Source organism: Mirounga angustirostris, unplaced genomic scaffold (genome assembly GCF_029215605.1).
Source record: "Mirounga angustirostris isolate CCGP_5_RB_7025 unplaced genomic scaffold, mMirAng1.0.hap1 SCAF_13, whole genome shotgun sequence".
In the NCBI taxonomy this organism is placed as follows: domain Eukaryota; kingdom Metazoa; phylum Chordata; class Mammalia; order Carnivora; family Phocidae; genus Mirounga; species Mirounga angustirostris.
Window position 1 is genome coordinate 31,861,024 of NW_026991721.1, and position 12,798 is coordinate 31,873,821.

The 12,798-nt window shown below is 38.4% G+C and overlaps 1 protein-coding gene and 1 pseudogene across 1 annotated transcript in view; both read right to left on the minus strand.

Moving 5' to 3' along the window:
• Positions 1-12,798, minus strand: part of ANO3 (anoctamin 3) — a 400,310-nt gene that overhangs the window by 46,484 nt on the left and 341,028 nt on the right. The gene's annotated exons all lie outside the window — the stretch shown is intronic.
• On the minus strand, positions 4,128-4,244 carry LOC123858153 (U2 spliceosomal RNA; annotated as a pseudogene).

The following is a 12,798-nucleotide window of genomic DNA, read 5'->3' on the forward strand; positions in this document are numbered from 1 at the left end:
AAAACAAAACAACACACAAAAAAACTGGAACACCACCTTGTCTGATTGACTTCTGAAATACAGGGGTCTAGGGGTGCATGCTCCATAGGAGGCTTTCAGTAAATCCATGCTGAGTGAATTCATTAAAACCGTAAAGGAGAAACTAAAAGTCACTTACAATCTCACCATCGATAAGCAGCTATAATTAGAATTTTGCTAATTCCATCCAAGGTATTTTTCTTGAACAGTCTATTTATGGCTGGTATGTTGCCAATACTCAAAGGTATGGCCATACTGGTTGTCAATTTATGACTAAAAAAACGAAAAGCAAACTCCTAACTGAGTCTCCTGACTTGCCTCACACCCCTCATGTGCCGGTCTGTCCTTCCCAGGAAAGCTTCAGCAGGACAGGATACCCGTCCAGGTCATCCCCGAAAGTTCGGGACCTCCAACAAAATGCTCCAAAACTGAGGTCTGCATTCATTCTGACTAGCCAGGGCCAGAGCCCTAAACATTGTTAAATATTTGCCTTTTCACCTTATAAGCATCCCTTGTAAGCATCCCTCTGGAATTGGGTACAGTTCAATTAGAACTGTTCTTGGCACCACAGGTGAATGAGAGTCACTATAAAAGAAACGACTAACTTTGCTTTTATTATCAACGTCGTAAAATTTATCTTCTTGATCAAGTTACAGCGATCCTCAAAAAAACATCTAGGAAGGGCAATGTGGTGCTGGAGAGAGAACATGGCTTGGAGTAGGAATGTTCTGGGTTTGAAAGCTGTCTATATGCTTTTCTAATCATGTGACAAATGCCTTGGATGAATGTCTACATAATGAGAACCCTCCATTTTCACAACTTACAATGACAACAGTAAAATCATCCTCACAGAGGCATTGCATGAATTAAGTGAGGTACAGTTTGTAAGTGGTCTAATTACACTTAATTCATTTTAATAGTATAATAAATTACAATAACCAATTTTTTTCAATATTCTGTTAGTTGTTATACATAGTAAACTTTACACAAAGTTCCTTGTTTCTACTGCATAAGGGATATACAATATAAAATATACTTTATAAAATTTAAACATATTGTATATCTTCCTGCAGGAAAAATAAAACTATTGTCATTTATTTATATTTCAACTGATTCACAAATTCAGTCTTGGTCAGTTTCCACATACTTTCTTTTGCCCATAACCTAGCAAATGATTTATATTGTTCTTTTTCTTCTTTTGTATTTAAGACTGTAAAACTGCTTCTAGAGTAAATAATTCAATTCAAAACTTACTGTTTTTGAAAGCATATTTGCCTATTCCTATAAAGAGCATACAAAAAAGTGAAAATGAGTTGCATCATGTTCCCAAAAAGGAAGAAGAGAAATAGCCTTTATTGAGCACTTAAAATGTCCCAGACTTTGCGCTAGCTATTTTTAAATTAACCAGTACCATTTCCACAACAACCCAGGTAAATACAAGGTTGTTAATCTCATTCAGTTGATAAGCAAACTGAAGCTCTTGGCAGTTACGTTACCTGAGGAAGATATTTGGCTGAAACTCAAATCCAGATCCAAATGCTGACCTTTTTCAGTGCCAAAGGAAAAATTACTCCAAACATGGTTTGGGATAGAATTTTCGAGCTATATAATTTGCAACATCTTTCTGGGAAGAAATTAGCATCACAGATGAAATGTTTAAGAATATTTCTTTTTATTTTATTTTTTTAAGCAAATTTCTTAATTTGCTGGATGAGGTTGGCTGCTCATCCAGTCAGTGCTCCATCAACAGTCTAAAGTTCTTTGACCGTAAATCTTTTCCATTTTTGTTGTTGTTGTTGTTTGGCATCTAAAAATGATTACCAACCACTCTCTTTTCTTATAACTGCCTCTGCCAAGACAGAAATCTTTGCACTGATCTCTTAGAGGACTTTTCCTTTGCAGTAAAACTCTAATAAAATTTTGATACTTTTTTTTAAAGATTTTATTTATTTATTTGTCAGAGAGAGACACAGCGAGAGAGGGAACACAAGCAGGAGGAGTGAGAGAGGGAGAAGCAGGCTTCCCGCAGAGCACGGAGCCCAGTGCGGGGCTCAATGCTGGGCTTCTGAGCCGAAGGCAGACGCTTAACGACTGAGCCACCCAGGTGCCCCAATACATGCTTATAACTTAATTGTCTAAAAAGATTACTTTTTTTATTGGACCACTATATCTGAATTTGTGGAGACAGACATGCAGAAGCAAACTTAATGCTTCTTGGTCCACAATTCAAGCAAATATTTACTTAGTCAAAGAATGATTGAATTGTGTATATTTATAATTCTGATGTGTCTAAAAGCTCCTGGTACACACAGCCAGAATCTCTGACTTCCTCAAATAGTGTGTGGTAGACTGGCCCTGAGTGTTTTTGACAGTTGACTAATCGAATGTTGAGTCAGGGATACATTTAGTTTGCGTTGAGGAAGATATATTTATGTGGTTTGCAGGCCACTTCCACAAGTTGTTCAGTAACTATTAATTATCTTATTATAGTAATGAATTCTGAGGAAACTCCTTTTACTTCATATGCAGACTCAGGTGCCAGGCCAGTGGTTATATGGAGAGATGGCATGTTCTAGGGTGTCCAGCACTGATAAAGCAAGAGAAATAAGATCTGAAGTAGGAGAGAGAAACTACCCTAGGGAAAATTATTTTTAAAATTTCAACTCATGGGGCATCTGGGTGGCTCAGTCAGTTAAGTATCTGTCTCTTGATTTTGGCTCAGGTCATGATCTCAGGGTCATGAGATCAAGCCCCACGTTGGGCTTCACACTCAGTGCAGAGTCTGCTTGAGATTCTCTCCTTCTGATCCTCCTCTACCTCACTCATATAATAAATAAAATCTTTTAAAAAATTAAATTGAAACATGCCAGAGATCTTCTCAAATTTATATTAAAAATGCACAACACTACCAATAATGAATTATAAAGCTGAAATAAACTTTTCAAAACTATCAATAAAAAGGATTTTCAATTAACCATGTTAGAGGAAAAGGAAAGACAGAATTGCTTTTCTATACGTTCTCTGAAATATTTTTAAACATCATATTAAAAGGTAATTTCATAAAACACAGAAAGCAATGTAGGACAAAAAGCATTACAGAAATAAGATAGGAAGTTAGCTAATTAAGATATTGTTACTTTTCTGGATTTTGACTTTATGTATTCGGAGATTTTAAAATTTGTAAATTTGTGATTTTTCCCAGTTTAGTTATTTTCATACCTCATTTTCCATTCATATTTTTGTAGCTTCCAAAATTGTGTCTCCTTCCCATGAAGAGCTGTAATGTATCACTCACATATATGCCAGCCATCCTAAATGTTTCATACATGCTAACTCATTAAATCCTCACAACAGCGCCATGTACAAGAAACGATTTTTGTATTGCTATTTCACTGGTAATGATACCAAAGTTCAGAAATAAAGTTTTCCTGCCCCAAATGAACTTGACTGTGTACCCCACGTCACTCTGACTCCCAGGGTTACTGGCTTCAAATACTCATTCAAAGGGAGGGTTCCCAATAATCCTAAGTGTCCTTCTTTAAGGATTCTGTCCTGATTCCATACAAAAATTTCTTTCTTGTTCTGTAGCTAAGAGCTTCTAGGAACTGTCAGCTTAGTGAAACACAGCATGTTTTCATTGTTCTCTCCAAAGTGTTTAAGGTGCTTAGAGTCTAAATGGATGAGAAAGCCACTTGTCATTGTTATTTGGTGTCCATGAACTTGATTTCAAAATCCCCTTCAGGTCATGAATAAGTTTCCTTTCTCTTTTGCCCTGAGTTCTGAGCCAAGAAACAAGTCAAGAACCTTCTTCAGAGTGTATAGATCTAGCCTTGGCATCTTATTCTCTCCTCACTCTGCCCCTTGCAAGGTCATGGCTCAGCGCTGAGGACACTCAGCAAATAAACTCTGTGTGCTGGTCCTGCCATAGTTATTATTTAGCTATTCTAACTTTCTAACCAGAAAAAAACAAATTAGAGATGCCCAGATTTTCTAATTATCTGCCTTAATATTTTTTTAGAAAGCATTAATAAATCAACCTTTTCCTCAAGGTGGCAAAATAAGTTATATTATCCGTCAGTTTTGCCATTTTATTATATTTATGCCTCATTGTAACTTCTTAAGTCCCTATAAAAATAAATTGCATAGTTGATAAACTGAGCAGTAGTCATCTAAACTGATAAGAACAGATACTACACTTGATCTTAGCCAAAAGGCCGAGAAGTGATGAGCAGTAGTCATCTAAAGAGATTATACTTTGTAACGAAATCGGGGCTGTAAAAGAAGGAAACTTGAATAATGGTATATTCCATCATATGGGAATGAATCCGCTGTATGGCATTTCTGCACAACAGAGTATCATGTACTTGTTAAAGAGAGCAGTATCATTTTCCAGTAGGTTGCCACTTGCAAGGCTGAACAGTTGTTTTGGGTGCTAGGAATAAGAGGCTTCACTTCAGAATTTTTCTATGAGCAGGGGTCTAGAGGGAGCCCAGAACTCTCCATCGTAGCAAGATGCCTCCATGTCCATATCCTACACACAAAACTCTTCCTCCTGTTATCACTCACAACTGAGTCCATCATGACTCAGTCACTGTGCTCCTTAATTCTGTTAATATCAGTTATCTCAAGAAGACCAAGATTTCCAGATCATCCCTTAACCCTCAGAGTTTGATCTTCTAGTTTCAGGGAAACAGACTGCCTTTGTGACCATCTCTCACTCCTTCCGAACACTTTGAGATACTTCCACTATATCCTCTTGTGCTCAGTGTCATCAACAGTAACTTATGTCCCCCCAACTTCTTGTGCTAACTGAAACCCGGGACACTCCTGAAACCCCAATTTCCATATGGCATTCTCAGGTAATAGCTATTTGTCTCCCATACCAGTTGGGACTGAAGATGAGGTGGTGAATTTCTTGCTCCTCATTCACGGACTTGAGTCTCACATTATATCCATACTTCCTACTACTTCTCCTAGTGGAAGTCATCTACCACTCCTTGGGGACACGTCCCTAGCTTGTCTTAAGATTTTCAAACTCTTGGCTTAGTGTAACTCTTTTCAAGATGATTCCTAAAATAATTCTTTGAAACTACAATATACACAGATAATCTTTCTAGGACCTCGGTTCTATCTTCAAAGTTGTTTTCTCCTCGCCTATTTCACTCATGTACTCCCACAGCATACTTTTGGTCAATGACTGCAAACTCTCTATAATCTCCAGTTATCATCTCCATCCTTCTAGCTCATTCCCTATAAACTCCAATTCCAACAACTCCTTGACCCAGATTTTCAATCCACTGACACTTGACCAAGATTTTTCAATCTTCAACCCCATCATATTTTGACTGTCCTTTCCGCTCCTGGTGCCCTCACTTTCTTCTTTAAGATGCTAATGGTCTGCCATTATGCTCACCCACTTGCATACACCCTCAGAGCTCTAGCTCTTCTCTCAGTTTGTCATAAACTCATAGTTTGAACATGACCCTAGTTAAAAACAACACTCCAGGGGTGCCTGGGTGGCTCAGTCGTTAAGCGTCTGCCTTTGGCTCAGGTCACGATCCCAGGGTCCTGGGATTGAGCCCCACATCGGGCTTCCTGCTCAGCGGGGACCCTGCTTCTCCCTCTCCCACTCCCCCTGCTTGTGTTCCCTCTCTCGCTGTCTCTCTCTCTCTGTCAAAATAAATAAATAAAATATTAAACAAACAAACAAACAAACAAACAAAAACACAACACTCCATCTATTGTCCATCTGTCCCCATGCACACCATCACTGGAGAAAAAGACAGGTATGTTGGGTGAGTTGATTTGTTTTAAATTAATAATTTGAGTGGACTTGTGCCATGCTGTCATACCTTTTCTTTTCTCTTTTAACATCCAGCATATACACTCTTATCACTCTTAAGTGCAATTTTGCTCTGTACCTCATCATTAAAAATAAAGTATTCAGAAGAAATTACCCCCCAAAACCACACCTACCCACTTACCTACACTTGTATGCAATAGAGTCTCCACTCTCACTTGCTGTAACAGATTTATGAACCCACAGTTAAATTAACTCTTCTTGTAAACTAGCCCCCATCCCTTATCACCTGCTCTAGGAAATTGCTCAATGATGTACATGTACAATCATACAAAGATGCCTAAGAGATATCTTTAAGTGGAAGAAAAAGTTGATTTCATATCTGAAAGAGCCAACAATTGGAAGAATACTCTAGGTAGAAGAAAAGTGAGCTTGCAGATGTCTTATACTTAATATTTTCACTTTTTTTGGTTATTATTGTTAATTATATTTATTTGTTTATGTACCTACTCACTCATTTAATTCACTCATTTATACATTTATTGAGCATTTAGTCTGTGCAAGGAAATATTCTAGCTCTTTGGATAAAGCAATTAAGAAAGAAGACTAAAAATGTTTGCTTTCATGAGCTTTCTAGTACAGGAACAGATAATAAACAACAAAAATAAGGTAAAGGGTATGTTAAGTAACTATAAGTGCTGCCGGTAAAATAATGTGGGGAAAGGAGATTAAAACAGGTCAAGAAAGGAGGGTTGTAGTTTTTATAAGGATGATGAGGGAAAGCCTCTCTGTCAGGAAAAAAAATCAATTGAAATTGGAGAAGAATTATTTCATTTTTCTTTTCTTTCTTTCTTTTTTTTTTTAAAGATTTTTAAAGATTTTATTTATTTATTTGACAGAGAGAGAAGGAGCGAGCACAAGCAGGGGGAATGGCAGAGGGAGAGGGAGAAGTAGGTTCCCTGCTTAGCAGGGAGCCTGACATGGGGCTGGATCCCAGGACCCTGGGATCATGACCTGAGCCAAAGGCAGACGCCCACCCAGGTGCTCTGAATTATTTCATTTTTCACTCAATTACTATTTATTGAGGAACTACTATGTGCCAAGGTATAGATACAAACACAAATTTAATATAAGTGTTTCCACGCTTTGTTGGACTCATCTCAACTTCCATTCACATTGATGCTGAAGCTTTAATTTCTGCCATCTCTAAAAAAAATTATTATAGTTATCATATAACTATAGTTATTGAGCCCTACCTAGTGTTTATCTACCTTACCTCATTGACTCCCCACAGGTGACCTGGAGGTAGGTGTCACTCTTGCTATTTTACAAATGAGAAAGCAATCTTGGAAATGGGATGGTGATTAGGCAAGGTTATGAAACCAGTAAGTTGACAAAGCCAGGATTCAACAAGAAAATTGTAAGTACAAAATAATTATGTAGGCATTGTACCATGTGTCATCTCAGCTTGCCTGGCTGACTAAATTGCCAGCTAGTTGTCCCTTATCATTGAGTTCACCTGGAAAAACAAGGGCCAACATGGGATTGGTCTTACCTAGACCATGGTATATACTTGGGAATGTATCTCACTGAGACTTGCTTGTTTGGCAAGAAATTACTTCTTTTTTCTTAAAGATTTTATTTATTTATTTGACAGAGAGCACAATCAGGGGGTGCGGCAGGCAGAGGGAGAGGGAGAAGCAGGCTCTCCACTGAGCAGAGACCCTGATACGGGGCTCCATCCCAGAACCCTGGGATCATGACCCGAGCCGAAGGCAGATGTTTAACAGAGTGAGCCACCCAGGCACCCCAAGAAATTACTTTTTAACTCCAACTCAGGTGATTTCACAAAGATTTCTGATCACAAGTAAGTGGGCTAAGTAGCCACTGAGGCATTAAATGCATGCATACTTCTTATTTTATGACTTTACTTCCAGATGTGCTCATGACAGGGAGGGTAAATAGGGTCATTTCTAACCAATTTGTTATGGTTGTCAGGAGGGCAACGATGAACAGGATTCTGGGGCCACAGGTACAGTCTCCAGAAAAGGGGTTCATGGGAGGTGAGATTCGACTCTTACACAGTGAAAGCAGAGAGTTGTAGCAAAAGTACCTTGTAATTTCCATGCCTGGCATAGGCCATAATTACCATGGTCAAGTCAGAAAGTGGTAATGACATTCATACACATATCTAGGAAAATCCCTAAGGGCATGGCACACCCAACCCTGCCAAGTCATGTTCAGATCTCTAAGTAGACAGAAAATATTTTGTCAGTGGGATTTTTTCCTAGTAACTGACTAATCTGAAAATAACCAATTGAATTCTATTAAACCATTGCTCAGTAATCAGTTGTTTGATTAAATTCAACTTGCTTTTCTTCATACCAGTGCAGATACAGCTTAAATATCCTTTGAGTAAACACTTCTTTTTAGGGGTTGGCTTAATTTCTAATCATATTCTGAAGGGGGCTTTGACTTCAGAAAATTTAAAACTATAGCATTACCTTGTTCTTTCCTGGGACCAATTAATGGGGCAGATTCTTTGCATTCAATTTGAAGGTCCTGTACTTTAGCTAAGGTTTCATTTTCTCTCCCAGCATTTGGAAACCTACCTCCTTGTACAACAGAAACTAAGCATGAACCTCAGATGTACTGAGCTGAACGGGCCTTGGCGCCAACCCCCAAATACTGGTGTGCAGAATATCCCAGAAAGTGCAGTTTCACTCTGCTCCCTTTCATAAGCTGTGGAAGGAAGTGAAGGAAGCATGCCAGGTTGTTATTCAACTCCAGTATTTAATCAGGCATTACCTGGGCACTTGTGAAACTCTCCAGCTTCTAAATTGAGAGTAAAAGCAAAGAGAACACAGGATGGAAAGAGCTTAATTGACAAGGCTCTCAGGATTGCTCAGGATCATGTGGCCATTCCCACACAGGCCCCTGTGACTCCCCAAACTCCTGAAAGTCAGCAAGAAAGCCCATCTCAATTCTGGTGATTTCTAACTGAATGCTTCACAGCTTTCTCCAGGATGCCAATACACGTTAATTCACTTTGTGTTAAGAGTGACTTTCGATAAAACTGATTTCAGTGTACTGCAGACGAGGACCCTCACCACCGTATTTTCTCCATTCAGGTTTTTGGTACACAAAGAGGGCATACTACTATGGGAAAGACAGGTTTGTTTATGATATAGGAGAACAACATGGGGCTCACACGGAGTAACAGGTGCAGGGCATGAGTCATTTTGGTTTCCTCACCTGCAAAGGGCAAATCCAGCATGTGCCAGAAATTCCTGATACACCAGTGGACATTACCAAAGTCTTTGTCCTTTTTTTTTTTCATTTAGGGCAGGAAATGGATGTCCCTTGTTCTGCCACTGCTCAAGAGAACTAGCCTGACCCAAAGTCAAAACGATCAACCTATGAAACCTGGAGGGTTGGGCTTTTTTTTTTTTTTTTTTAAAGGTCTGAATGAGGTGATATCTTCATGCTGACAGCTGAGAAGCAGGTCAGTCAGGTTCTTGGGTGCTCTATTACACAAGCAAGATTTGGCCAGCTCCACCTAATTTTGTTCCTCTGACACCCTCCTGCTCAGTGGGACATTGTCATACTTAACCCATCTGCTTTCTCTGATGCTCGGCAGACTCATTCCAGCCAGGACAGCTGTCTGTGATATTTTAGTTCCTGTTTGTAAATACCTCCAGAACCTGAAGGTAAGTGTGGACTGGGTTGCCTAGGATCCCATCCCCCCCCTCCCTTTTTTCTCCTTTTTCCCTTTCTCCTCCCTCTCTGTCTCTTTTATTTATTTGCCAGAGAGAATCAAAGCAGGGTCAACTTTTGACAGAACTCTCCGGCAAGTAGCTACGGAATCCCTTATAAAAACAGGTAGTTGTCTCATTAATTACCTTCCAAATGAGCATTTGCACTAAGTGACTTAGCTTTAGGATTTACTTCCAAATTTGCTCAATGATGAAACCAGCTGCAGAGTTAAATAAAAACCTTACTTAAATCATACATGACTACAAGAGAGAGTTGCCGTCAGATCTTAGTAAAAGTTTCATGATGTTTAAAGTGGAAATCGCATAAATATGAATTGATTATTTAGATGTAAATTATGCATTTGGGCTTTAAGGATCTTGCCAAAGTATTATAATATGACAGTTTTTGAAAAACAATATTTGAATACAATGAATTACAAGCTTCTATACATCTTTTCCAAAGATTTTATTAATAAAAAAATTGGCAAAATGTTATGTAACTATTTTACTTAGCATGATATGTGTGTACATCTGGTGCTCATTGGAAATCCGAGTGGCTAAGTCAGTTGCTACAGAACACATCTTATGGAATTAAGGTGTGGATCAAGTTTCTTAAAATTATTTTGTTTGTGGCTAGGTAAGTCTCCTTTAATTAAAGGGATGTTGATTTACTGTTTAGCACTTTCTATTTGATCCAAGGAGGGATTTTCTACAGTGAAATATAATAGAAGGCTGAAAACCCCATGCTTGGGAATCTGGGTCCAGAATATTCTGGAGACAGTTTTTCTTTCTAAGCTTGATACTCTTCCATCTAATTATTTCAGTACTAAAGATGATGACTAACAATGCTCAAATTAGCAGGGAGTATGACATTCTACATATTTTTCCTGGATTTCGGCATACCCCAGTCTTTTAATTAGAATTATGTTCACCTACTTGAAATTTTTTTCCTGAAGGAAAGCCTTGTCTTTCTTTTCTTTTTAAGTCAAATAAAAGTGAAATGATATGTCTACGGTCCTCAGGTACAATTCTTCTTTCTGGCTACTAGATGTTCTCATCCTTTCAAAACCCTCTTATTAAAAGAGGCATTTCTAGAAGCATAGTTCATTATGCCCTCATTTACTGAAGCTCTTTCATTTAGGAAAAGCAAAATACTGTTCAAGATTGTAAAGGCCACTCAAGAGTAACAGGGTCTGCCTGGGATATTGGCTAATGTCAGACTGAATTTCCTATTACAAAGAAAAACAAAACCCATCTGTCTTAACCTGTAGCCTGGGATCTATAATAAAAAACAAGCAAAAGCAACTGAGAGAGAAGTAGCACATTCTATGTACTGTTTAGTTATTTCACTGCGGAAACATGTTTTTACAGTATCCCCTCAGTGCACTGAACTAATGTTGTAATTTAAAAGTTTGGATTGTGATTTACTTGCCAATAACTAGCATTTCTCTTCCCTTGCATGGATTGATTACCTGATACAAACCAGGGTACCACCTTATTTTTAAAGGCTTGATATGAAATGGGTATGACTCAGTTATAACAAGAAGGCTGGGCAGAATAATGACTCTATGCATTTAAGGGGAAGCAAAATTATGCAGAGAGTCTGGACTTGCTTCCCTTAATGGTCATGGTTGTTGTGTTTCTCTCACCACTTTCTGCAGCCCTCCATACAAAAGTCGTAATGTGAAACCACTTTTTAGTGCCAACACCAAAAACAGGGGAGAAAACTGTGTTCATTTGCTCTGCATAGAGTAATTATTAAAAAAAAAATAGTGCAACGCACACCCTCTGAAAGTATATTTTAAAATGTGTTAAATACCAGAAACAATAAAAATAGTTTAATATATACAGAAAGGTTTAGAATCTGTTTTTAAAGTATCGCAAAATGGGTGGAAGTCCTTTTTTTCTGTTTGCTTTATAATAATTCTAATCTTAGAAGTTTTTCAAGTTTGTAATGATCTTAGCTCTGTTCCTATGCTCTACCCCCTCAAATTTCCTCTCTCACGTTTCTACCTAGGGCCAGAAAGGGCAAAAAGGACAGTAGGGAAAATGATAGCTACCGGGTTCTCCTGATTTACTCTCCTTCCTCAATTGCACTTTTCTTTGGTCCCACTTCTGTCTGCCTCCACAGTGCACCTGGCTGACAGATGAACTTGGGCACACACAAGCATGCCAACCATCATCCAGCATAACTTTACACAATGAGTATACAACATACTTTAAATATTTAAACTCTAGAGATGGAGAGAGGCCAAGAGGAAAGTGCAAAGAGAGAGAGCACAGATTTCTTTTATTGCCCTTCAGAGCTTCTGTATTACCTCCATTAGCCTTTGGGGCTTACAACGTGTTTTCTTCAATTCAGAATAGGGTTGAACTTAACCAAAATTTTCTAGTCCTTGTCCAGCAAAAGCCCAGGGCTGGGGTTCTGAATAGCTGATGGTTTCAATTCTGGGTTGGCTAATGTCAGACTGAATTTCCTATTACAAAGAAAAACAAAACCCACCTGTCTTAACCTGTAGCCTGGGATCTTCTATCCCTTTAAGATGAAGAGACCTGAGGGAGAGGTGTAACCTGTTTCTCTTGGAAGCTAAGAAGCGGAAGCAAAGTTATCCTCCACTGTCAGGCCAGGATAGTAGGAATAAACCAATTCTCACACAAGCCTTACCCATAACTGTATTATTTTTGGAATAAACTGCAAATGGTATTCACAACACACATCATCCCTCACTTCCATTTCCCTCTTTTTCCTGGAGATAAATTATAGGCAGTAACAGAACGCTTGGCTCATTTGGGATATTAATACCTTTCAAGTTACAATCAAAAGCTGGGTGAAGGGTAGAGAGATCCCATTGGTGGCTCAATGTTACAAAGTGAATCCAGAACAACAAAACTCACTTTGCTGACTCTTGATATGTGGATTCTCATTACGGGAAGGGAGTGAAAGCTCAATACCATGTTCCTCATGTAACGTGAGAAAATTGGAACAGCTAAGGGCTGTTTTTTTCCCTTCTGGTGACCACTTCATTAGGAAGAGAAAATAACCACAAAGGGAAAACAAATCAAAATGTATAATAATGATACAATGCGTGGCTAAGTACAATTCATAAATTTAATGGGACCACTGGAATTAGATAATGAAAAAGGCTCTAATGTTTGCTATGAATTTGACAGTTCACAGAAGAAGGATTTTTCTGAAAAGATACATGGAAGTATTTTTAAACTAAA